General features: G+C 43.7%; 1 protein-coding gene and 1 long non-coding RNA gene across 3 annotated transcripts in view; one reads left to right on the forward strand and one right to left on the reverse strand.

Annotated features, from left to right (window-relative positions):
- Positions 1-27,852, reverse strand: part of efnb1 (ephrin-B1) — an 82,741-nt gene that overhangs the window by 20,534 nt on the left and 34,355 nt on the right. The gene's annotated exons all lie outside the window — the stretch shown is intronic.
- Positions 1,264-27,702, forward strand: LOC107836539 (uncharacterized). Its single transcript, XR_001662454.1, has 3 exons — positions 1,264-7,712; positions 15,135-15,148; positions 27,691-27,702. It is a non-coding gene; the product is annotated as an uncharacterized LOC107836539 (long non-coding RNA).

Raw genomic sequence — 27,852 nt, forward strand, 5'->3', positions numbered from 1 at the left:
CTTATTCAGTTCTGGAAAATTACATTATCAAATCCCATACTTCCACAAACTTTGTAGGAGCTTTTGTAAAATAAAACATCCATACAATCTGGATACATGTTTATTCAAATACAAATTCTAATAATAGTTTTGGCTTGATCCTAATAATGCTTAGACTTTTGAAAAGAAAACCATTATTAATTATATCAAAAAATTATGTCCACTTAAATGTAGCAAACGACTCCACTCATATTACGACTTTTAGCCACTATTGTGAAGAATAAAATGTTATTAGAATGGAAACTTTTCTTTTAGCTTAAAAAGCATTTGTTTGTGTTTCAAATCAGTTGTTTTTGTGTTTTTATTCCTTAAAAATATTACCCAACTATTAGGTTGGTTTAAAATTTTATAGTTTTTCTTGGGCCAAAAGTTTAATGTCGGTTGTAAATCTGACATAAAGCAAGTAAATGAAAAACAACCTGAGTGTGATAATGAGTGTGTTTACCATAGGTTAATACTACCATTCACCACAGCAAAAAAATAAAAAATAAAAATTAAATAACCAACAGACTGCTGGTAGCATCTACAAGAACTGTTCAAAAAAGTTAATACAAAATTAGTATGAAATTTGCTAATAAAAGTCTTAAATAGCATGAAGATGCTGTATTTTATTTGATCCCTTTCAATGCCCAGTGAATTCATAAAAATAATTTTGAGCCTCACTGTAGCAAAGTTTCTAGTTGTTCTACTAAAAAGGGTAAATTTTCTCCCAACTTTCTGCCATCTTCCCTAAAACCTGGTCAGATACTCACTCCAAGTTGTCGGGGTGTCCAGGGTTACCGCTCCGCAGTATACGCAAGCCGCATATATTCAACACAAATGTTGGACTATTAGAAATGACATAATTCATTCTTTGTGTACAATTGTAATATCCTCTCTGATGAACGTAGCTCTCCTGCAATAAATCCACTCCACACAGACTACAGTGCCCAAAATGCTAAAAGTCGCCATGTTGAAGGTACAGATGAGAAACACAGTCATCAGGGTTTTTACGAATATCTTTTGAATCACATAATTTTCAGATTACATGCAGCTCAAGTCCTGGATGTCACCACTGAAGCTGGCGTAACGGGTATAAGGCAAGAGTTGAAAATGGAGAGAAGGAAATACTTCTTCAGTAATCTAGGTTATTGGTAAGTCTTCACATTTGGCAAGAGCCAGTTTATTGTTATTATTATTATTATTATTATTATTATTATTATTATTATTCTGGCCTGTATCTAGGTTGTTTTGATCCCAGCAGTTCTCAGAGTGTAACCAAGGAGCCGTGACTTCTTTAACGTGACGGAGAGGTGAACTGGCCTGCCCCCGGTTGTGATAGAGCGGGTGCTGATACAAGCACTATAACCTGATCTGTGATTTTACACCCAGTTTCCTCTCCTCTTTCCATTTTTCCCCCGTTTCCAGGGGAAAGTTACACCAGAAAAGAAAAAAAAAAAAGTCGAACCTCTTTGAAGCTCAAGCTCAAAGGCGCTTGAATAATCTCACTAAGAGTGAATTTTATATCCACTCAGGGAGAGCAAATCTTCTCAGTGTTAACTTACTCCTGTCGTCTAAATTAACCATTCCTTCAGGCTGGCTGAATGGGGCCTCTGCATCGCTGATGTGGCATAATGATAAGTTGGCCCTTTGAGGCTCCTGTTTAGCCCAGCGACTGAAAGGGAGCTGGATTTATAAAGATGATCGCTTCACATGTTGTTTGCATTCAGACCATGTACAACGTCACATAATTCAAGCCATTACTGTACCGCTGGAACTTCATAATCTGATTAACTGTGTCCGATCATAACCACATTTCCTTCTGCGAATCCATCTTTTAAGCGCTGCTCAAGATGGAAATCAACTGCAGGAACCAACTGTTGCGCGCTCTCAAAAAATGCGCTGCAAATCTTCAAACGGACCTGGAGCCTCTGCCTCGGCTGATTTCGGTTTACTCACATCTATCGTGTCAAGAGATCATGCTACAACTGTGCCAGCCACGTTTGTCAAACTCCCTAACCCCACTCGACAACAAGGACACACTGCCAGATTTTTTTTTTTGGTATTTTAATCTAAAAGCCTCTCACTCTATCTTCTCTTCCTCTCGTTCAATTTTTCCCTCGTCTCTTTTTCTCTCTCTCTTGCTCCCTCTCGTTTCATCCCCGAGCGCTGACGTTAATCCAAATCTGGATTTCCAGATATTAAAAGGCCAACAGTCATGTCGCGTTTTGGAGGGAGGAAAGTGGGGAAATGGGTCTTCCTGTGTGTCTCGGCAGAGATAAAAACACAAGGGAGGGATGAAGGGATGACAGGACGAAGAACAAAGACAGGACCGGTCCACCGCTAATGATTGAGTGGAACAAACTCAGCGGTCCAGAATACCCAAAAGAAGTGGTCATTGCATGAAGGAATGCTGCGTTTTTGAAAGAAAGCGGCTGGCTCCATAAGAGGGGGTTCGTGTGATTTAAGACCCTCTTTGTGGGTGTGGATCGTTGGCCACAGAGTGACTAGTGGGAGAACAAAAGATCTACAGCTGCTGAAGTCATAAGAGAAACCAGGTGCCAAATGTTGATGTTGGGAAATATCTACAGTACAACGACGTGAGCCAAGAGCAAAGCTCCTGTTCCAGCGCTACATATGTTCTTCTACTGTATTTTTGCCTACAAGAAAACATATTAAAGGAGGTTGTTTTAAAGTAAAGTTCTGTTGAAACGTTGTAAGTTTCAACAGAACTTACCTGCAGTAGTTAACTCATACAGAATAAATCCAGATTCGTTGGTAGTGGAGCCTGAAGCCAGCGGCTTTAAACCCCGTGAGCAAAGTTTCAAAAGATGATGATGCCTTTCTTCTAATTAATGTGAAAAAGTGCAGAAAAGCCAAAAGTGAAAATTCTGCTGCATAAAGACGTCTACAGATGTCTGAATCTGGCTGAAAAGGGGTGGGGGGTCTCCTTGCTCCACTGTGCAAACTGGTTTTAAACATCTTTGTTCAGGCTAAATTTAGACATGTGGGCTAAAAAGAAGTCACATTTTCAGCATAATTTTCAGGGTTAAATAAAGGCGTCCTAAAAAAAAACCCCTGCGCCGATGTTAATGTTTGGTGGGAAGTCTGACAGGAGAAAAAAACAAACTTCCACACTTTTAAAACAACTCCAGGCTTAAACATAGCTGTTTATGCTAACTCTGTTTTGCTAGTTCTTTGGTCCACATCAGAATTCATGTAAGAATTCACACCTCCCCAAATGAACCAGACTTTCCAGGCAAACGAACTACAGTTTGAACAAAGCGGCCTAAGCAAAGGTGGTGCGAATGAACGGACCTTTTGTCTTGGTCCAATCCAAACTAGTCGTTAGCTTTAGTCTTTGCAACAAACCAGCTTGGACTTATGATAAGTAACGATACCAAAAGAGTTGCCTCTTCGACAGAGGGCTATGAAAATCCCAGAAATTTCCCATTTAACATTCATATTCGAGTGAAGGCCTCAACAATCGACTAAAAAAAACCCAGATTTCACAAGGACATTCGGGGTGGAGAGGAAGGACTGTTCCCCAAGGTGCTCTGGGAAGAGGAGTGGGAGACGTGTTGCGGGATACCAGCGCTGAGTGGTCCAGACAACACATGCTAAGGCTGGAGCGCGGTGCAGCGGTCTATATTTATTCTCAGGTCTGCTAAATGAGGTCACTCAGGTGGTCCTGGTGAATACATCCCCCCCCAACCCGCCCCATATCCATCATGAATCATCTACTGCTTATTATTCCTGTTCGGCCCAGGAGAAGTGGGGACGAGGCGGGTGGGGAGGGGAAGCTTTCACACAGAGCAATAGGCTCAGTGTGGAGCTAGCCGCGGCGTGCACGTTTGCGTGCGCAACATCTGCCCAGAGCACAAGCGCAGGGATGGATACAGCCCATGTGACAGACAGAGAGCAGGTTGTTTAATGAGAATGTGGATGAGAGGTGACATTCATTGGCTGCCTCTCACCCACAGCATTCAGACTCCCACTCAGAAGAGCAAAGGCAGGGAAAACGGTAGGCGCAGTAACCACTGTCAATAATGTCTACATTCCCCCCCCCCCAAAAAGAGAAATGGGAGATAAATACATAAGCGGGCGACAACTACCATCGGATCACTCTCGGTTAGCGTCAAGGCGGGGAAGAAGAAAACGCCGCCGCCGCCGCCGCGCGGAGCCGCTTCATCGCGTTTTTCGAGCAAAGCAGGGCACCAAAACGACACACTCCATTCCAGTCAGCGTGTTTACGTATCAAACAGAGCATCGCAATAAAAATGTCCATTTCTCAGAGCTGCGATTTCCCTATCTGGGTTTTTGTTTACATTAGTCGGGCAGAACTGAAGTGCTGAGAAGCAAAAGAGAGCCTATTTGCACAAAATATTTCACTCCTGAACGAGCACAGGGAGGGTTAGATTAGGTTTATGTGCCTGATTCCAGAGATAACCCTCCCCGGCAGACCTGGCGCGCACACAGGGGAAGCATGCGCACACGCGCACACACACATGTGCACACACACGCACACGCGTATATGTGGATGAAAAAACACATACAGACCGGGGTTGACAGACTGGAATAATACTGGGGGGATCTGGATGTTTGCACTTTGAACCTTTTCTAATCCTGAGTATTAGGGCATGGCTAAAGCCTGATTATAGTGGAATGAAATGGATCTAAATAGATGTCCCAGCCCATCACACTTCCATTTCTTTTGTCCCAGAAATAGGAATGGAAATCAGTAATCAACCTTCCAGCCCTCCTGCTCGCCGTCTCTCTCCCACATAGCCTCGTCTGTAGGTTTGGCATCAGCCAAGAAGATTCGTTTAGACTTTTTTTTTTTTCTCTTTTTATCATCTCAGATGAGTCGAGCGCTCTCGGCTTGGCTGATGTTTTTTTTCCTCTCCTCTCTGCCTCATGCTTCTCTGTCGTAATAGAACCTGGCAGACAATATAAAATTGTCACAGCTTCAACGCTTGACAAGCAAATTTTTTATGCTATTTTGTGTATCCAATATTGAATTTGGGTCAGAACAAATGTGGTTTTGAGTAATGAGGGTGGACACAGCTGATTTTCTCATCTCTCTCTGCTTCTCTGTTGCCTTTTCTTTTGGTGGCGGTCGCTTAAAGCTTCGCCACGCGGTACCTCTGATGTTACCGCGTGCCGTCTGCTCCCAGGAGCCGCTTGGCCGCGGTGTAACGGTAAGCAGGGTAAGGGGTCAAGGTTTGTGGTGCTTAGCTGCCCGGCGTGAATGCAACTGTTGCTCTGCTCCCCTGCGTCTCTCCACAGCCAGAGGGGGAGCTCCTCTCCCACATCCCGATTAGTCTGCTCCCTCACTCTCACACACACACACACCGGCTCACATTTTGTCTCGTTACAAACATCATTACATTTAGAAAGGCATTTTTCAACGATAAAGAGGATAATTCTTACATGGATGTATGTTTGGGATTGGATTAATAGGGTACTTTAACATTTTTCTCTGCAGACCCCCTTTTTACTCTGATATCTCTAAATAAAAACAAGCATCAGCGCCAACTGTGTGTACTTTCATCTCACTGTAACTGCATCGCTTCTGTGGAAGGCCTTTTGTTAGGGAATAGTAGCGAGCAAACGGCATCGTGAAGAACAAGGAACACAGAAACAGCCAGGGAGGATGTTTTAGAGGTCAGGTTAAAAACCAATATCCCAAAATATATTACACAGCACTGCTTAATCCATTAAGTGAAAAAAAGAGAGAGCATGGAGCAGCTGTAGCCACCCAAACTGACAGGCTAGGACAGGGTGTCCAAACTTTTTGTCTCTTGGGCCAAAATTGTGGAGTCGAGAGGACGGGAGGGCCAGAAAAATGTCACAAATTTAATAAACACTTGTACGATGATGTTTTGTTTTTGTTTTGTTTTTTTAAACTGACCTGATGATGTAATAGTTTAATTAAACAAATGAAACAGTCTGATTTTTCTGTCGCTGTTGGAAGGAAATGTGTAAACTATTGTAGAGCCAAAACTTGAGGGTTTTCTTTATTTCATTTTTTTCTCTTTTCTTTTTTTCATGTTTTTTTTCTTTTTTTTTTTTTTGCAGATTTACCTTATTAAAAGAAACATTTGTCAGGTGTTTATTAAAATGTAGTCAGCTTGGAGCAGTATAAGCAGGACTTGGGGCCCCTCTGTGTTTGGGGCTGGATACATTTTGTCCTTGCAAAAGAATGCAAAAAGTGCGGTTATGTAAAGATTAGTACTTTGTATTTGAATAAGATTTCAATTTATCTCTAATCTTTCTGCTCCAATTAAAAAAAAAAAAGTTTCCATCTGGATCAAACCGGGGCGAATAACCTGTATTATTCTTGAACTTTAAGCAAAGTAGTCAGGACCTTACTGTCCCATACATCAAAAATAATATGTAAGGCTGGAAACTAACGTTAGACATCAACCTGAACACTCCGTTCCCATGACGATAGATGGTGGTGGCAGCATCATGCTATGGGAATACTCTTCCCAGAAGGCGATCCTGGAAGTCAGGCAGTCAGAGTGTAATGGGGTGGTTTAGATTTAATTATATTCACATCCAATAATGTCCCAGTCAAAGTTCACACCTCAATGATCCAGCTGAGAATCTGTTCTGACTGAAGCTGCCTTACAGGTGCAGCTGCAGACGAAAGATGGTCCTAAAAATAGACTCAAAAAAATTTGACTTCTGTTATTAAAGAAATCCTTTTAAAAGCACAAATAATTATCCTCGTCTTAGCAATTACGTTAAAGGCTATTTTGTGTTGTTTTATCACATGAAGTCCTGGTAAATTGTAATGTGGTTATAACATAAAAAAATGTCAGAAGGTTTACTGGTTTCTCACACTTTTGCATGAAACTCCAGTCCTGAGAAGTCAGCAGACACCAACATGGGCGTGCAGACAAACAAATACATGTTCTCACACACACACACACACACACACACACACACACACACACACACACACACACACACACACACACGCACACGCGCAAGCTGCCTGCATAGCCAGAAGATCAGGCAGGACTTAAAAGCTCCTCCAGCAGCAAAATTACAGGGTACCTCTAAATCCTCCCAGCAGAAAGCACTATGCTATAGCGCAGGGTGGGGTGAGGGGAGGGGGTGAGGTAAAATAGAGGTGTGTGTTTTTTTCTGCATGTGTGCATGCATGTGTTGATGTATGTTAGCGAGGTAAAAGTGGGGCTTGTGTGTGGGGCACAGGGCGAGGGAGGCCAAAAGAAGATGCAGATGCATGAGATTATTTTTTTTTCTTCTCCAGAAAAACGTGCAGGAACGGCAGATGAGTGAGACCTGATCTGTCTGATGTGTGCTGGCATAACTGCGTGTGTGTGCGTGTGTGTGTGTGCACATAGGACAGTTGTGCGTGCATATGCCTGCGAGGGGAATATGGAAGGAGGTGATGAAGTGAGGGGTTGAGGGAAGGAGGGACTGCCGAGCTGAGTTTGGAAAGAGGAGGTGGGAGGTGATCGCTCTCTGTTTAAGTGGAGGAAGCATATGTGCTTTGGATTGCATGCACGTGTGCGTGAGTGTGTGCGAGTGTGTGTGTGTATGCCAGCTTTCTTCTCTCACTCACACTCAGAATTTCTCTTAAACGCTCCATTAGACTCCTTAAATGTGTGTACTTTGGATTCTGTGTACATCTGAATAACTCTGCTGAAAGTTGCGACGTGTGGGCATGTGGACTTATCGCGATGTGTGTGCATGGCCTGCGAAATGTGTGAGCGACTAAAAAAAGATGTGTCTATATGCTCACAAATATTCATGAACAAATCCGTTCTCCTATTTATTTTTTTTTTTTTACTGTCGATGTGCTTGGATGTGTGTGGTCCGTGGACATCAGTCAAGAAAGCAGCCCCGCATTGCCAAGCAAAAGGCTTGGGCATTAAGGCCCTGCACAGCCAGCACCACCACTGGGCTGGTGCTTCAAGTCTACTTATGACAGCTTTTAACCTCTGCAGAGGACCTGTCAGCAGCTCCCAAAGTGTCTTTGTGTGTAGCTCAAAGACAGGGAGTGTCTGTGCCAGCCTCCCAGTCTGCAGTCAGAGAGAGAGAGAGAGAGAGAGAAAGAGAGAGAGAGAGAGAGAGAGAGTGAGAGTGATTTGGCATCTCTCTCTCTCTCTCTCTCTCTCTCTCTCTGTGGGTGTCTGTTGTGTCACCTCCACAGTGGATCCAGCGGGGACAGAGCTTTTACCTTTCCACTCTCCATTTCCTTATCCCTCAACAGACCGCAAACCACGAGTCTCCCATGAGGAAGCACAAACGTTTCCCCCGCGCACTGGGTTTGGACGATATCTTCAAGAGACTATTTTTTATTTTTTTTTTAATTTAAGATCTTGAGAGGTTACATATGTGTGCCGAATTTCACAAACCTCGATCAAAGCAGGAGCTGGAACTGACTGTCTGAAGTCTCCTGGAGGGAACGGTGGATACGTTTGACCACAGCCGCAAAGATTTCACGTTGCCGTTGGATTGATGTCCAGCTATGTCCAATGAAGAGCAGACCCAATGACCCAGTGCCTGTTGTTAGACTGGAGCTTCGCTAGTTGAAACTGTGTGGTAATAATATCAAAAGCCACAGCTACACCCTCTTACGCCATCATAGTTTTGTTTAGCAACATCAGCTTATCTATCGCCTGACACAGTTTTACGCTGATATGGACAAAAAGAGTCAGAGAGCGCTGTCTATGAGAAAAACGTGCCACTCTGACTTATCAGTGGGCGGGGCTTAAGTGATGTCACTTTTTTTTCCCATGTTGTTTTTGTTTCCAACCTGATTACCACCAACTGGGCTAAATTTAACGATGAATAGTTGAGGTTTTTTTTTTTTGCGTCATTTTTTTGTTTAATCGCAAATATTAATAGTTTGAGGTCTGGCCCCGCCCACTTCCTTTGGTACATTTCACCCTCTAATAATAAGCTGTAAGCTGTTACATCAAATGTCAAAATGGCAGCTTTGACCCAAAATGGCCGACTTCGTTTTGGGTTTAGGACAAACTTCTAACCTGCAGAACAACATCAAAGTTCAGATTCAATTATGTCTCAATGGGCAACTAATTTTACAGCGAATCACCATAAAAACAACAAAACTACCAACATTTATTTAGCTAGAAGGGGTCTGATGAGTTGTTTTACACAAATAAATGGTTGTCAACCCTAACATGTGAGCAGAGTGGGGTTTTTTTTCCTTTGTTTTTTTTTTTGTGTGTGAGAAAATTCAAGGTTTTAAGAATCACTTTTAACTTTCTGCCGTCATCATCAGCTCCAGAGCACAAGTAATGGATGGAGGTTTTAAGCACGATTGCCCTCGAGTGTACATGCCCTGTTTAAGTGAAGAACATTGTCAAGTGAGCACTGGATCATGAAAATGCAAACCCTGAATCATTTAGTAAACTGCATCTGGAATATTGTGTGTTCAGAGGAACAGAAACGGGGACAGGAAAAGGGGCGGGGGGGAGTCGTTACCATATAAAGTCAAAATGATGATTGTGGCCCGACATGGCCAACAATCTATTGAGTATAGGGCATACCTCCAATAATTACTTTGTCCGTCTTGATGAGTTCTGCATGTGTACCAAATTTTATAGCTTTATGTGCCACGTCCAAGGTGGTGAAGTTTATGGGCGAGCAATTAAAACCCTTCTTTTTTTTTTTTCTACCTGTATCAACACAAATAAATTTCCTACTCCTTTAACAGTCAAAACTTTCTAGGAGTTTTTGAGAGAATAGCCAGGCCTCAAAAAAAAAAAAAAGAAGTAACTTCATCTAACTTAGGAAGAAACCAAATAAATTACACCAGCAGTTCATAAGCCCCAAAACCACTTTTGCTGCTCTCAACTAATTAAAGTTGCAAGAAACCTTGGCGGTACTTCGCCCTGCGTCCTTATGGGCAATACTACGTCAACAAGTTAGGACCCAGGTTCACTGGGGACGTTGTCAGTCAGAGGCACATAAAAACTCACACTCCTGCAAGTACCCATTGAAATTGCATCATTTGGCCAACAGAAGCTGACATGTTGTTTCGAGAGGAATAAGTTCAAGAGAAACTGGGTCAGACAGAGGAAAAAAAAAAAAAGCAGTTCACTTCTCCGTTGCCGTGAGCTAAATACGGGTGTAAAATGTCAAAATAGTGGTTTCCAGCTTTCTGTTGGGTTTAGGGCGTACCTCCAAGAAACTTTCTTGTGCATCTTGAAGAGTTCTGCATGTGTACCGTTTTTCGCAACTCCACGTGAAGTCGGTCCGAGACGCTCCAGTCTTAGCTGACGATGTGGCGCGATTTTTTACGTATAAAGTTGAGAGAGTTTCTGGGTATGTTCCGGCCTCCTAACAGACTATTCATTTGTCGTAGGAAGAAAAAAATAGACTAAAGAAAAAAAGCACTCCAATGCATTCACAACCTTGTTCACAATAAAGCGGAAGACAATGTCCTGCACGATGCAGTCAAAGCACACACACACACACGCACACACATGCACACATACACGCACCGGCACAGACAAGTAAACACGTACATACACACATGGCGTGGGCCGTGTGTCGGATCAGTTGGAGATAAAGGATGCAGAATAACAGGGGGACCTTGGGGAGCGGAGCAAGTCATCTGTCTCAAACATGAACAGACTGAGCGCGCTCCAACATGACATGATGTGGACAGACTCATTTTAAAGCACATCGCTTCCTGAGTCTCTCTCCAGTGACTCCTGCTCAGCCCTGCCTTTACCTAATCACTCACACATCCACTGAGCGCTCACACACACACACACATACGCTCACACACACACACACATACGCTCACACATACAAATGCAAGCGTGGCCTGCTCGAGGTGTGCAAGCGCTCCTCTCGGCTGAAACCCACACGACCTGACAGGTGTACACCGAGGGAGTGCAGAGTTTTGAAAGCGGTCGATTGGTGCATTAAAACTCTGTAACCTGTTGGGGGGGGGGCGGAGAGGTGTGAGGAGTTACCGCTGGTAATACTTTAAGCTGATGCAAATAGTTTTCGAAAATATGCGACGCAACGCCAGCACCCAAAGCTATTCCAATATTAATTCCAGAACCGTAACGACCGCCTGTAAAATTAAAGCCTGCGAAGGCTGAACCGCTGCCGATGTGGAACGTTTTTAGAAGGCAGTTTCAAACTTTACCAGCTATTTTAGCTGTAACGCAGTCCGTTGTGTGGAGAGTTTTGCCAGTAGCCCACACAGTCCTCCCTAATGACAGAGTAGCTAATTGGCAGTAATGGCTCTTTTCACCGATATCATCGAGCTGCAGCCCCGGAAAAACCCCAACAGTTTAGTGCAAATCACTTGCAGGCTAAAAACTGGGAAAGGAGCCTGAGGAAGTGACAGCGGCAGGCTTCTTTTCCCTCACATCAGCCACATCAGTAGTTAGGCTGAAAAGGAGGAAGCACTGTTTTAATCATACAATAACTTCAGAAGCGCGTTTGTTTTCTTTGTTCGCGGTAAACGTCGCTCCTCATTTATTAGATCGTTATTGTTGTTTTGTTTTGTTAAAGCTGTGTTGCAGACTTCAGCGCACAGGCATTAACACCCCTTAAACACACAAAACAAACAGGTGAACAAACACTTCTTGAGCGACACACACATACAGAGTTGCTCCTGTAGTCCTTCCTCTATGATGCTGCATCATTTGACAAACAGCAGCTGAAATGTTGCGTGTTGAGAGGAGTAAGTCAAGGAGAAACTGGGTCAGAGAGAGAGTCAGAAAGAGAGAGAGAGAGAGAGAGGGAGAGGAAAAAAAGTGGCATTTCACCTTCTGATTGGTGCAAGTTAAAGGTTAGGGGAAGATGCAACACATGCTGAGGCGCAGACGCACCCACAAACACAAGCTCAAAAAGCTAAAGGTTAATATTGTTCATGTGGGAGTTGCTGCGTCGTTGTTTGTCTGGCTTCCAACCATTATGTATGTGTGCGCAAGGCTTGTTTTCAGCTAACAATGTGTGCAGTTAACCAGGAGCACACAGTTTCATCCTTGTTAAAACAAGGGGTGGGGAATCTCTGCGTTAGTGTTTCATTAATCCCATCTTGCTTCTTTTTTCTTCTTCTTCTTCTCTCTTGTCACAGCAACAGTGGGCGAGATGCCCACTATTCCCTTTTTTTCTTTTTTCAAACAACCACCCATTAATCTGCATCGACAATCAGTCAACATGACTTTTAAACCTGCACTTCAGCTTCGACTTTCATCCCCTCTCCCGCCGATCCATCCTCATTTGTTAGAAGGATCTTTGGTTGAGTTGACTGATGGCCTTCTGTCGCTTATATCAAATTAAAATATCCATCCAGCAGGTTTCGCCGTGCACGGTGTCCTGCGAGAGCATTTATAGCAGTTGAAGTTTTTCATATGTTGTCACTGTGCAACCACAGGCTTCACTGTGTTTCACTGGGATTGCAGTGGGACAAAGTAGTAAGTCATTTTAAGGGCGAGACAGATTCTTGGTTTTTAAACCTTTTTTTTTTTAGAAGCACGTGTACTGAAAATTGACGTCTATTTGTATGCAATTTCAGTAATTGTAGTTTTATTTTGGAGGGGGAAATGTTTCTGCTGTGCACAGAAACAGATTAGCCTTAACCACTTAGCCTTTCTCTGCTAAACAACTTCAAGGTCGATTGGTGTGGATGCAGATTGTTTGTGAATATCAATCTCAAGTCCCAGGCCAGGGCTTAATTAATTACACTTTAGCTAATGTTTATCCAATTGTCTCTTGAGAACACAAGCATCTTTTCTTGATTCTTCTGTATTTATGTCTGTCCATTTCACTAGTTTTTCCTTGACAAGCTTACCAGTCTCTATCGGAAGAAAAAACATCCCCACACCATGATGCCACTGACACCCTGCTTCGCTCTTAACATGGTGTGCTGGGGTTAATATGTTGTGCAGGTTTTCTGCATATTGCATGCAGGCCAGAAAGTTCACTTTGGGCGTCATCTGCTTGCCTCAACACACACTGACCACAGAAAAGGGGAAAAAATAAAAAAGTTAGCCCTGCTCTGGATAAAATGTGTGGAATGCCCCTATTGGAAAAAAACAAAAAAAAAAAACTACTTTGGAATCCCATCTGACTTTCATAAAAGTCAAATCGGTCTGCTCTCAGAAACTTTAAACATCATGAAAAACGTGCATCCATTTTCATTCTATTATACTAATTATATATTCTTCAGAGGAAGGCTTGGGGCTGCTGAACAACTTCATGTTTCTGATGATCTGCAGAGAGAGGGCTCCGTCTAAATGCAGTTTAAAAAAAAAATTTATAGTATGCCATTATGGTAGGAGATAATTAGTAAGTCACTCATGTTCGACGGAAAACTACCGTTGTCCCTTCTGTTTGCACCACTATTAAGTAAATGAGGGGTGCAGGCACCATGCAGTTAGCCTAAAATGTCTATTTCAACTGACATTTAACCTTCACTGTAAAGCAAAGTGCCTGCTAACAAAGAGTACAGCTCCTATTATCCTATTACATTGCCCCCTTTGTGAATGCCTTTGTATGAAGCTTAGCAAAAGATAAATCCCGGTAGCTATTTCCTAAGTATTGGTGGGTGGCACTGATATCGTCAGGTTGCACATGTGCAAAAATCAGCTGACAGATGTACACAGAAGGCCTCTTTAGCGAGCTCGCTACTCAGCGGGAGGCTCATTGAAGTTTTCGTCTTGCTTCGTTTGCACTGATAATCGTGCGAGGTGAACCCCGGTTCACTCGCTAACTTCCAGCTGTTGATAAAAAAATAATAATAATAAAACCGACCCACCTTTATCCATACTAGCTCGTTTTTTTTTTGTTTTTTTTTCTTTTTCTACCGGCCTTTCTTGTGGCTGTTGAGAGGAAAGGTGATTTGGGACTCTGGACTCCAGAGAGGAGTCGATCCACCTACAGAGCGGCGAGCCACAAATCAGCGCGATAAAAGAACCGCTGGGATGGATCGGAATGTGTTGAGATAGCGGTGGCATGTCAAAGGGCACGAGGGCTCTGAAAACCTCAACTGACTGAGGAGGTAATTTGCAAGTGAACTCCCTCCTGAGGGAAACCAGAGCCGAGGAATTGGAACAAATCAACAAGCCAGAACGGTGGCAGACGAAGTATCTGGAGCTCCACGCCTTTCCTGCCGCTACATGTAAAATATGATCAGAAAGGTGGGAGGGAGGCGGGTGGGGTTTTGCATTTGCGCAAATGTTTTAAGATGATTTAGTGCGCGCGCGCCGAATCCATCCATCGTCCACAACGAGAGCGGCTTCATTTTCACTGACCTTTTCAATCCGGCCTCCGGAGGAGAGTTATGACAACTGAGCCGGCCTTGTGTTGCACGGCACACAATAACACACATCAGCAACGGCGAAACAAACAAACAAACAAACAAACGATAACTCCTGCCGCAGGCTCGCTGGGCTTCCCATCTCAAACAGGTGATGCAGAGCAAAATGGGACGAGGCGTTTGAAAAGGCGAGGGACGAGGCGAGGAGTGGAGTGGATGCAACGCTCTCTGCTGAACTTTTTCAACCAAACACGTAAGTGAACGAAGGGGGGGAAGGATATTAGTGAAATCCTCACAATCTGAGTGATGAAAAATGGTCGATGGCAATCAATGACATTTATGCCTGCAGTATCCCCATGAACAAATAGCTGCCTAATTGCCTGAGCACTAGATTAGAGCAGAGAGCGCCAGTAAAGGCTTGGGAGAGAGACAGAGGATGTACTTGTTATGGAGGAGAGAGTTGATGTCAGCCCATCTGTTGTCCACTGAATCAAAATCTGCAAAAAAAAAAAAAAGAACGACAAACAAAGACGGGGATAGGTGTGTGGGCGCACACATGTCCCTTGTGCGTGGTTTGATTATTTTTGGACGTGGACGCCTGTGTGCGCCCAAACCTCCCTTGAGGAGAGTTTCTCTGGTACCTGCTAACGTGTTAGGGGAGCTGACAGGAACCAACATCGTTTCCGGTCAGAGCAGTCCTAATGCACAGTGACACACACGTACACAGACACATGTTGACACGGAGGCGGATATGAAAAAAAAAATGCTGTGGGAGATACGAGGGGAGGGGGGTGCAATGAAGCTAATGTGTAAAGCACCAGAGATTCCCACACGGCAGTGAGGCTTCTCCAGCCCTGACACGCAGGAAGCAGGGAAAGAGAAGCTCTCCCTCCTCTCCGGTACTCGCCAAAATCCCAATCAGAGAGCAGAAGCGGACCGCAGAGAAAAAGGGCCGCTGATTGCGTCCTAATGCGCACAAAGCCCGCACATCCACGCGTGTGCACTCACACATTGATTGCGTCCCAACCAGCCCAGCCCGGGTCTTTTCGGGCCGCTCCTTTCTCCTCGCCTCTTATATCACTTACACGGTAAACCCGCGCTGATCGGGGATCAGTGTTTTTTTTGGCACAAGATGGTAAAAAGAAAAAAAAAAGAGTCCAAGAGCTTAACCTCCCCTCTTGGAGAGAGAGAGAGGAGAGAGAGGATCCGGACGCCCTGTTCTCTAACCGACCCAACCTAAACACAAATAAACAGCTACAGGAGGAAAATGTCTGGCAGACTCGGAACAATTTCCTGAAGGATCCGTCACTGCGGAGCGAAGAGACGGGAGGAGGAGGCGGACGGAGATGTGAGGAGGAGAGGAAACTAGGTGGTAGGGAGTAGGTTGGTTTTTAGATCATGTCGTCGTTTTGTCTTCTACGGTTTGAAGTCGTCCTGTTGAGACACAAGGCCTATCCAACGCAACACCACGCCTCCCCCGTTAGATGCTGCGCACTGCTGCTCAGTCGCCTGAAGAACGGCAATAAAGGAGCGCCGCTATCCCAAACGCAGTTTCAACACAATTGGCAAGCAACGGCGGGCAGCCGACTGCAGGCTCTGTTCAAGCGAGCTCCATCTGACAGACAAGAGAGCTGTGGTTTGAGCTCAGCTATTGGCCGGATAAGAAGTACGCTGAGAATATGTGTTTTTGGCAGAAACCGAAGGGGAACAACCTCAAGATGTCTCGAATCGAAATGGAAAACTGCATGAGTAGATTGTTTGAGATTATGGGCTGCATTGTTTAATTTTGTACTCTTGTGTTCTGGCATTCCTAGGAAACAATACAATCCTCAAAACTCCCTGGTTGGAGAGTTGAGGAGCCCAAGACTCTCTCTTTCTCTCTCTCTCTCTCTCTCTCTCTCTGTCTCTTGCTGCTGAACACTGGGGGATAATTGGCTGAAAGAAGGTTTCCTGCACTGATACAGGGCTGGGTAATCAATCAACAATATATATATTTCGATAGACACGTGATCAATGTAAACAGAGAGTACTTCAGGTAGAATGTTCAAGAATTTCATTAAACTCCAATCCAGAACCGCACAGCATTCGGGGGGACGTAGGCAGGGGAGGAAAGGCTTTAGCCGCTCAACCTCTCGCAGCCAGCTTCGCGAGGCTGGTGGCGTCAACTACCTCACTCACTCTTTGGTTACCTAGCAACTGTTAGGTTCTGTGTTTTGAGTTCGAGTTTTTGTCTGTCTAGTCCTGTTTTCCCCTGAGTCTCTGTCTTGATTGATCCCAGCTGTGTGTCGTTCCTGTGATTACCCTCCCAGTGTATTTAGTCCCACCTGTTGTCAGTGTTCGTTGTCGGATCCTCGTCGTGTCTGTCGTTGTCTATGTCTATGTAGTCGGCACTCTCCAGTGGAACTGGCAAGTCCTGGTTTGTGCTGGCTTCCGTTTAGTCTGTTTTCCAGTAGAACTGTTTAAGTCCTGGTTTGCGACGCTCTTGTTTGATGCTGTCAGTTGCTACCGGTTGTTAGCTGCGTGCTAGTTGTTCCTGCCGTGCTGCCTGACTTGGACTCCATGAGTTATCTTCATCATTAAATTCATCTTCACCATAACCTGGGTTCTCTGCGTCATCTCCTCACCACCACCAACCATACATTTCATGACAGCAACAACCTGTTGAGTACCTTGTTTTGTGTGAATGAGTACAATGGCTCGAGAGGAAACTGTAGATAACACAGGAATCAGTTTGGCTGTATTTCAGCTAATTAATAATTATCAAAATCGACGGTTATATCAGCCACATCGTCCAGCCCAACACTCAATTCAGCTTTTTTGCATTATTTCTCCACAGACCGCCACAGTGTGAAAAGACTCATTAACGTGTTATACTTGTGTTAATCTACAATAGGAGCTCAACTACAACTAAAGCAGGTATTTCGTCTATATTTTTGCCAAAGTCCATATCTCAAGACCTCTCATTATGGAGTTTATGTGTTATTCCCCTCGCATAAATGAGTTCTCCTCGGGTGCTTTGGCATTCCCCACAGTCCAAAAATATGCAGGTTTGGCTAATTGGTCTCTCTAAATTGTCCGAAGGAGGGAGTGTGTGTATGTGTGGCTGTGTCTCGGTGTTGCTCTGTGAAGCACTGGTGGCCTGCCCGGGGTGTACCCGGCTTAGAATGACCCTGCAAGGGTAAATGAATGTACAGAAAAGATGGATGGATGGGCAGATGGGATAATTGTTGCTTTTTTTTTATTTTGCTGTGTTATCCCTTTTGGTTTTTGAGTTAACACCACAATGCTATAAAACTCTGGTGTCCTGGCTCTTGCCTAAAGGGGTGAAAGACGAAGCTGCAGGAAGAAAAATTAGGCGAGACAGAGGAGTGGGAAAAGAGTTAGCAGAATGCAAGTCCTGAACACTGAACCGCGGCGTCGCTGTGGGCCCGAACTACACGGCACATATTTATTTAAAGACGCATTTCTTCCCCGCATCCATCCATCACGTGCGCGCGAGCTGCACCTGTGGGACTGCTGACTGAAAAGATCCCGTACTCAGCCCAGCCGTGCCTCTCTTAAAGGTGCGCTAACGAATGCACAGTGCTTACGGCAGCTCCTATTAACGCCGGCAATTCTGCAGAGGGAGGATGAGTGAAGCAACATTATGTGTTGTAGTTTTTCTTTTTTTATGTGTGCATCTATTTGCATGCTTCTGTGAGCATATGAGCATATATATGTATATATATATGGATGGATGGATGGATATATATATATATATATATATTTGAATTTGCTTATGTGGCTTTGTGCTTATTTATGCCTGTGTGTTTGCGCGCACGCACACACACGCCTCATTGTGTGTTTGTCGACTCCTGTTACTGTGTTTGTGCGCCTGTGGTCGCGCTGGAATGGAACACGGACATTTTGCCACCGAGCTGAATTCACAGAAACGGGCTCGGCCCTGGCCCTGCAGAGTAGTATTTAGACTCTGTATTTATGCGTCGGACGACCACAGTAATCTCTATCGCCGCCTCGTGATTCATGTTTGTTTGCTTAACTCGGAGCTGATTCGATCCCGTCGAAAAAGCGCCCCCTCCCCTCCTTTTTTACCCCCCCTCTCCGTCCTCTCCCGCCCCGTCTCTGAAACGCTCTCTGCAGAAAAGTTCACGCCATTCTTGGTCAGAGTTTCATCAGCCACCCTTCATCGAAGCTGACCAAGCATGCGGTTATTTTTTTTTTTTTTTTTGTTTCTTCCCCCTTCAACTGAGAGGATGCAACATTAAAACTAACAACCTCTATAATTATATATCCATATTTCTCCGATGAGTTTGTGTAAACAGGCCCGGGCTCCAGCTTGGTGGGGTGGGGGGATGAGGGGGGGAGAGGCGGATCTCTTTTTGGCAGGCCCTGGCTGAGAGTGCCACTGAATGGCTGTCGGAAAACAAAGCCATTTCAGAGCGTGCCTTGGAAAAGACAAAACCACGGTTCCAGGGCTGGGAGAGAGGGAGGGAGAGCGAGCGCCAATCTGACAGACAGAGAGCTTGTGTGATTTGAGCTCAGCTATTGGCCGAAGAAGAAATGCGCCGAGATTATGTGTTGTCGGCAAAAGAGGAGGGAGAACAACCTCAAGACGTCTCTGATGGAAATGGAAAAATACATGTGCTGAGTGTTTTAGATTACAGCCTGCATTGTTTTGTTCTGTTCTTGTTGCTTTTTGGATTTTTTTTTAAGCAGAAGAAGAACGACACACAATCGTCTCAGTCAGCTCCCATCATGCACCGGGCACAGAGTGCTTAATGATGTCAAGGTATACCAAAGTTTTATAAAGCTCCAGTTTTAAAATGTTAATTTTTGCTGTTCTAATGTATGGAAAACCAGCAAAATAGTTGGAATGATGGGAGTTTTTACCAACTCTGTAGAGCATTGAATAACGATTATGCTCAATTACATTAAATTCAAATAACACAACAAATATAGAAATAAAATGTATGACTTTGGTCAAACTTATATATCAAAATAAATAAATAAACACATAATAGCCATAAAAAACCATCTTGTGTTGGAAGCAGTATGAATTTTTGTAGCTTTTCTATTTCTAATGGATCGTGTTATACATTTTCGTTTAAAATTGTTGTGGATGTACTGAGATCCAGTAAAAACTGGTGTTTTTTTTTGTTTTTTTGTTTTTTTTCCACTTTGGGGTTATGACACTGAGAATCCCATCCTGGCCCGACATGGAGACTCGTGCTCATTCTGCAGGCCTGCCTCTTAATCATCACTAACTCCAAACATGCCACCATCAAGCAGCCGTCAGACGTCTCTGCTGCTTTCGTTTGAAGCGGTGTTGGACTTGCTTAAGAACAGAGGCGGTTTCAGCTCCTCAGCAGATGGATTTAAAGAAAACCAGTACGAGACCCACATTCAACAACTGTGAGTCGCCTTGATGGAGGAGAAGGAGGAGGGTTAGTCAGCAAATAAGTTTGTGTTAGCGAAGAGCAGGAAACAAAAATCAACACTGTTGTTTCTCTCCGAGTTTGCTTTGCGGTCTCTCGTGGTCTGCGTGCTGAGAGGAGATCTGAGTAATCAACCAAAATGACTTGAACACAGACCTCCCACCGCACCTTCACACACACGCACACGCACGCACACACGCACAAACTCAGAAACATAAGGGCAGAATAATGGAGGGTTTTTTTTGAAGAGTGGAAACAAGAGTTGACATGGTGTGCAAAAAGAGTGAGGGAGGTCTTGCATGCAGGATCAAATATTCTAATAAGAAGCACGGAGCACAGCCGAGGAAGGGATGAGTGTCTGCGTTTGGAGCCGACTAATTGAGATGAATACATGAATATATCAGCTTCATCTAGCAGCGGCGGGCTAAGCCGTAACCAATGGTTACCATTCACTTGCACAGCCATGCGAGCGGCCCACTCTCGGAGGCAGAGTCCTCGTACCCCGCCGCGCCCCTCCTCCCCCTCTAAACAAACTCCCCCCTGTAATAAACGAAAGGCAATAACCAGCGACAATAACGCTGTGCCTGCTAACCCTCAGCGAATGAAATATCCAAAGGAGAAGTAGCGGAGGCAGCCTGGATAGATTTGCAAAGCAAGCAGAAAGCCGTATATTACACTGGCACACTAATAAACACAGGGCTGCATTCACTCACGAGGGGGTTAAATCCCCTTATCCCCGGCCAGACTCCTCCACCGGCGCTAGCCTGACCTGTTGGCTGGGTGCGCTTTGAAAACCAAATCCATTAAAGGTTGCTGATTAGCTGCTTTAAGCGCAAACCAGCAACACAAATAACACCTATTGAGATCAGATCCTCAGCTACTACGGATTTTTATTTTTTTTTTAAGTGAACTTCCTTCGATGTTAAACATTGATCATAGGCAGCTCTGGAAAAAAAAAAGAGAAGAGCCCACTGCACTGAACCCCATTGAAAACCTCCTTGTTATTTCACCAAATATTGATTTCTGAACTCTTCCTGAGTTAAAATATTACGGTTGTTGTTTCTAAATGAATATGAACTTGTTTACTTTGCATTATTTGAGGTCTGAAAGCACTGCATCTTTTAAGTTATTCTGACCATTTCTCATTTTCTGCAAATAAATACTAAACTTTAGCTTGGAATTTCGTAAACATGTTGTCAGTAGTTCATAGAATAAAAGAACAATGTTCATTTTACTCCAACATAAAAGTAAAATCAGAGAAACTGATTATTTTAAGTGGTTTCTTAATTTTTTCCAGAGCTGTATTTGAACATGAACATGAATAAGTAGCAGTGCCAGGCTAAGGTAGCCATATTTTGTGAAAAGTTTCACACTTTGTCTCATTTTACTCACATGTATTCTGTATGATAAATTACTGCAAAGATGTGTGTCGTTTTAAAGTGCAAAGGAAAAGCCTAAATGCGCTTCAAAATGCTTTACAACTTAAGATTTGTAAGTGTGCCATGCATTTGTCTTTGCCATCACCAAGTATAACCATCATGAATAAAACAAAGTATTTTCTGATAGATTTGTGCAACTAAAGATGGACATTTTTTGCTCCTGCTTTCTTTGCAAAATAGGTCAAGGACAAAGTCTATTTACAGATTCTCTGTTTGATGGAGGATCTGTAAATAAGTGTAAGACTGGGCCGTTCTTACACACGCATAAGCTTGGACACCCAAGCTGTCCTGCTGGAAGGCGACGATACTCCGCTCCAGTCTCAAATCTCTTTCTTCCACGATCGCAATGTTAACTCCACTCATCTTCTCATCAACTCTGACCAGCTTTCACGTTCCTGTCAAAGATAAACATCTGCACAGCATGCTGCCATTGCAGTGTTTCAATATGGGGATGGTGAGCAAACATTCCAGGCCTCCACAGAACAGACATGTTTATACTGACATTGAAATTACACACAGAGGCTCTTTACAGCATTCAGTGTTTGAGATACTTCTTAAGGCAATTGGTTGCAATGGATCTTTTTTAAGGTGATTCAGATTAAATGGAGGCTGAGAGTAAAAGCACAACACATTTTCCATATTTATATATGTAAAACATTTTGAAAACCATTAATCATGCTCCTTCCACTCCATAATTATGTGCTACTTTCTGCTGGTCTATTAAACACTTGCATAGAAATTGAAGCGTCCACTAAAGTTTGTGGTTGCAACTCGAAATGGAAAAGTTTAAGGAGCTGCACCGCGTACAGGGATGTTTGTCCCGAGCACAAATAATAATCTCAAGGCTGTTTATTATTATTTATTTAGACTTTCAAAGTCTACTTTCCGAACATCGCTCAATAAAGTAAAACATCTTCGGTTCTCCACTCACATGACATCAAGCATGCGTAGGCCTCTCTTTCCTCTCGTCAAAATGTTTCTGTGCTCTTTCACAAAGACGGGTTAGCAGATGGTAGCTGTTAGCTCTTCACAACAAAGAACTTATGTAATTGCCAGTTAAAAAATGTGTGAGTTATTTGCAGCCCTGTAATCTGAAAATCCACATGCCTTCGACCTGACAGCTGCATTCCCCCCATCCCTAAATAGCTGTGATTTAATTATGGTAATCTGATGTTATCTCTAAAAGATGACATTTAACGCTTTTTCTAATGAAATTACTGGTATTGTGCTGCATCTCAGGCTAAATGCCTTTGCGGAGTTTAATTTATTTGCCTCAGACGAGCGCGTGTTAGTGTGCTTCTTGGCTTCTTTGCAACATTGAAGCGAGGACCTGCGTGGGAGACCGCACGCGTACGATGGAGGGCCCCTGTAAATGGGAGGATCCGGTGGTCGGTGGCAGCAAGAGGCAGAAATTTTAAGCCCCAACCTTCAACTCCCTGCCGGGTGGACGAGGGGTGACTTGTACAGCCAGGCAACATAGCTGCAGTCTGGATGCATATAGTGTAGCTTCAGGGGACGTTTAGATGGAAGAGGTGTGTCATGTGGGGGCTGAGGAGATAATACCAATGATAAAACAGCACAACATTTTCCACCAAACTCATGTGTGTCTCACAAAGCTCTGTCTGTCAGCTTGTGTACGGTAAATTAAGTGTAAGCTATTATTATGAGCCTAAAATATGAAGAGGGTGTTACGCTTAACACCCTGTTGGATCTATGTTTGAGACAGTTATTTGGAACATGACAAAATCATGCTAGTTAAGCTAGCATGACTTTTATTTGGTGAAATTAGTCTTGCTTTTTAAAATAAACCTTGAAATCCAAGAGGTACATCATAATAAATACTTAGCTAATACACCAGTACCATTTATTCTGTTGATTTTTTGTGGTAAAAACTGTTACTTTGAAATTAGGAATGAAGTATCTACTGAGCTACTGTTGTGATGACTTTGGCTAATAAAGACTTCTCATCTGGCTAGCTGACAAATCTTCAAACGTTTAAAGATGAGAATAATTTGTAAGCACCTTAAAATGCAGTAAATGGCTAGCTATTATCCGCTAGCGATGCTAAAGGTAACATTTTATCTTATTTTTAGACAGAACAAAATTATGATTGGCTAACCATGAGCAGCTAACAATGCTAAAGGTAGGATCTGCTTCGGAGCATCCAATCAGCAGTAAGCTTAAGATAAAGAAGATTTGTAAATAATATCTTAATATCTGTGAGCTGCTAATGAAGCAGCTAGCAGTTAGCAACTGCTTCAAAACTTTCTCAAGGTGCCAAACTAAAGATACAGAAAATTTGCAACATTTTTAAAATAGCTAGCAAAGCTGAATTTTAGCATCTGTATTAATCCTTCCAACTAATGTGAAACTAAAGGGCTATTTCACAACTTCTAATGAGTCCTAAAGTGAACATCTCTTGATCAAAACTATAGTTGCATATTGACCAGCAATTAACAATAACACAAAAAACAGCTTTGGACTGATTTTTAGTCCAAATTTTTTAAAATAAACTTGTAATCCCTCTAATTTATCTGTGGAAACAAAAAAGTGGGGGATTTCTTAGTATTTTGTAAAAGAATTTATAAACAATCATCTCTTCATTCTTGTGAACCAAAGATTGTCTTATCCCATTAGCTGGCTGTGTCAGTACAACCCGAGACATTGATATCCAACATGGTTCCTAACCCCAATCTGAGGAGGTGAGCAAAGCAAAGAAGGTCACATCCAGTTAGTCAGATATCTTCTTCAGCTTTGTTTTTTAAAAACTGGGTCAGCACCCAGTGACTCAGAAAAATGAGCACAGCATTTTTTCATTACTGACTTAAATGCAGATGTCAAAACACATAGACGGCATTGAAGGAAATTTCACAGCATTCGCCGGAAAGTCAACCGAGCTGAGCCCCAAGAACAAACTCGACTTCAGCGTTTGCTGCGAGCCAGCGTTGTGTTATTTACCGAGGTGAGACAGCGTCTGCTAGTCTGTCGCGGAACTGTGGCGAGGAAGTCGGCAACGTGTCAGAGTCCGGGATGGTGCGCCGCGATGCAGAGTGACAGCTGTCAGGAGGGATCAGGCCTACTCCTGTCCGATCCTCAGGAAAATCAAGACAGGGGAGAAGTGCATGTCGACAGGCGGCCTCTGTCTCCCGCTGCGCAGCCTCAACTTTTTATGTGGAACAGAGACTCGGCTAGCCACAGCCGGCCAATCATGAAGCGGGTCATGCAACATTATGTCGATTGGTGGGCGACAGGGAAAGAAAATGGAGGCTCGGTGATGTATTGCGACTGTCTGTGTAGATATTCATTATATGTCCCTCTGCTCGTTTTTCCTCACTCCGTTGCTCATTTTCCCCATTATATTTTCCCTTCCTAAAAGCCTCCTGTCCGGAATCGCCTCGGCACTCACTCCGAGCCCCAAACACACCCCGGCCATTTTCCACACAAACAGCTCATTCGATATCCTGTGTTTAGACAACGCTATGAAATATAACCAGTTTGTTCACTTAGGCAGCAGAAGGCTTAGAAGGTGTGTGTATATATCCATGTTGACGTTTATGTGTGTGTGCGTGCGTGTGTGTGTGTGCACAGGGGGCATGGGGTGCTGATAGACAGCACAAGCTGGTGCTGGTCTGGACTTTAGATCAGTGCAAAGTTATCATAGCTGGCCCTCCTGTGGTGTTTCCGTGACCCTCCCCAGACTTTGCATTGCGACCTTTGACCCCCCCCGAGACTCCTGTCAGAGAGGGACCGGGATGGACGGGACCAAGTGAACGGGGGTCCCCCACGGTGACACATACTCACGCAAACACACGACACACACACAGACACGCGCGCGCACACACCATTTGCTGTTTACATCAGCCCGCAACTTTTGTTACCTCTTCTAACCCGCGTAACAGAACCGGATCATGGGTCAGAGGGAGAAGGGAGTCTGCTGGACAAAAAAAAAAAAAAAAAACTTCTGGAGGGTTTAGAGGAATGTCCACTCCTTATGCATCTTCTTCTCGTCTCAGATGGTGTCTGCCATGCCGGGCCGTTAATCAGAGCAGATAAGCCAGTTCTTTATGGGCAGAGCAGATTTACGCCGCTCTGCTGGCTGACCGGACCCCATTCCCAGCAGAGGCGGTGGGATAACTCACTCACGTCCTCTACGAATGGATAAGCTGGGGTGGGGGGCCTCAACAAACACAGACATCCACTCTGGACATCATGACCCGGACAGGGTTAGCTCCTGAAATAGGTTTACTCAGTTTGCACCTCGATCTTGTCAAGGCTTACACAACACTTAAAACTTCAAGCCGTATCTTTAATTTGGTTTAAACTGCCCTTTTAATGAGAAGCTGGAGTAGTGCAGGGCGGCCTAAAGAAGGCTATTTTCCGTCACTTACAGGAAAAACAAATTAGCCTGTTTGACACTAAAAGCACGGACCTCCCAGGTGTGGAAACTACAAGAGCACCACCCTCCACTATTACAATGCTGTTAAACATGTAATAGGCAATGATTCTCCAGTCAACAAGCTGTTTGTTAACCAACCAACTGCAGCATCGCCTAGCTACTAGCTAACCAGCTAATCCTAGCTTGTGATATTTTAGTGACTCCACTACCAGCAGATTAAGCAGAAGTTTATTCTGTGCTGATGTTTAAGTGTTTTAATCAAAAACAAAACAAGAACTGAATGTAATGGACAGCATTACTCATTAACAGCATTTGAAACAACTGGTTTTGACACACTCGTAATCTCACTCTTATCTCCTATGTAAAGCTGGAAAGGTGCTTAGCGGAGGTTCCTACAGCAGCCACACACGGCCATTAACTAAATGACAGTGTGTGTGCGCAGGCCGCAGCGGTATAGATAAAACATGATCCTCCTGTTGCAAAGAACAACAACATTAATGTAACACCTAGACGGACGCCACATCCGATTACGGCTGACATGCAAACGTTACAGTGTATGAGCTAATAATGATCCCCCCCTCCCCATCAGCCGGGCTCCTGCGAGACGGAGTCGCCTCATGAAGGATTTACAGCTAGCTGTGATTCACGGTCTGAAACACAGTGGAGAAAGTGTAAAGTATTCCTCTAGTTTGCATAAAACAAACATCGGTTAGGCCGCCGATGCACAGAAGAGAAAAGAGAGTGTCGCATTAAAATTAGAAGCAGCCCGAGATAAAGCTGACATTTTTTTTTTTTTTTTTTTTGCTTTTAAGTCGGAGTTAGCGGCTGTCAGAATGCCAGCCCACCCACATGTCAGGAATAAAGTTAGTTAAAATATTTATGATGTAATCAGCAGACAATATGCCGAGCAGTCCCGCAAAGGAGGGAAAGGCGAAGAAAGTGACAAGAATGCCCAAGGTGGGTTTTCTTTTCCTTTTTTTTTTCCAGTAAAAAAACATGTGGGCGCATTAAAAGTTCAGAGAAATATTTCCTTGAAGCCCCCGTGACACGCTGCCAGAGGAACGACCACGAAAATTGTCGCCTTGATAACATCTCAAGCTTCACGCTTCCCTGCGTTCTCCCTGCGAGGGAGACTTCACAAATATTGACGGAACTGCAACAGATGAAAAGAAAAATTTATGTGGGATTTAATTTGTTTAATTTAAGCTGCACTTGTGTGTATTTTTTTTTTCTTCATTTCAGAGGAGGATGTAAAAGAGCCGCTTTAAAGCTGCAGTAGCATTAATGTTTTTGAATACTTTACAGACTTAAAATGAGACGAGGAGATTAAATCTCTCAAGTGACTTATTGATATTCCCAAAATATTAGCTTAATTTGGCCACGTTTGACGGAGCGGTGTAATACGCCAAGCTTCATTAGCCGATACTGGCGGTAGGTTCATTTTTGTCTCGTGGCCTGCAGAGCATCTATTGATTTCTCACTGTGCCAGCCATTCTTTGGCATGACGCAGCTTGTTGCATATTAGTTCAGGCACTGCCTCTGTAATTTGAGGATCATCTCTAATAATTTTGTTGATTTGCTGAAGAATCAATTTGGAATGTGGATGTGGCATAGAGCGGCGGTGTCCTGGGACGAGCTTAACGACGGGCTGTAATTTAAAAAAAAAAAAAAAAAAAAAAAAGAAAAAACGAGTTCAGCTTGGAAGAAATAATTAAAATGAGCAAAAGTTAGATAAAGCCTTTGCAATATTGCAAAAACCTTGCAGTATAAATTAAAGGCATGGTTCTCCATGCTCATTTGCTTCCCTCTGGACATGGAAACTATAAATGTTTAGAAAGAGTACAGTTAAGCTTCGTTGGGGTCTAACGTGAGCCGCATGTTTGGAAACTCAAAAATACGAGCTCTTTTGCAGTCAGTGAACGCGCCAAACTAAGTGCTAACAGGTCCCGTTGACAACAGCCTTCTTGTGTGTGAAGAACATTCTTCGGTATCTGCACGGTGTCTAAGAATGAAGTCAGAAGTAGCACAAAACATCCAAGAAGCTATTAAGGAGGGAGCGTGTCGAGGCGTGTCGTGCTTGTTCAGACTGTGAGAGAGCAAGAACGCAAGACGTTCAGCAGATAACAAGAAGGCTGATCGGAATAGAGCGTATCAAGTAGCAAGCTGGATTTCAAAGTGCTGGCAGCCTTTCAGGGATTCTTAGGGTTAAAGCAAGGTCCACACTAGGAGAATGACACTCCTAGTAACGCACAGATGTGTACTTGAACCAAA

Source organism: Poecilia formosa, unplaced genomic scaffold (assembly GCF_000485575.1).
Source record: "Poecilia formosa unplaced genomic scaffold, Poecilia_formosa-5.1.2 Scaffold66, whole genome shotgun sequence".
NCBI lineage: Eukaryota > Metazoa > Chordata > Actinopteri > Cyprinodontiformes > Poeciliidae > Poecilia > Poecilia formosa.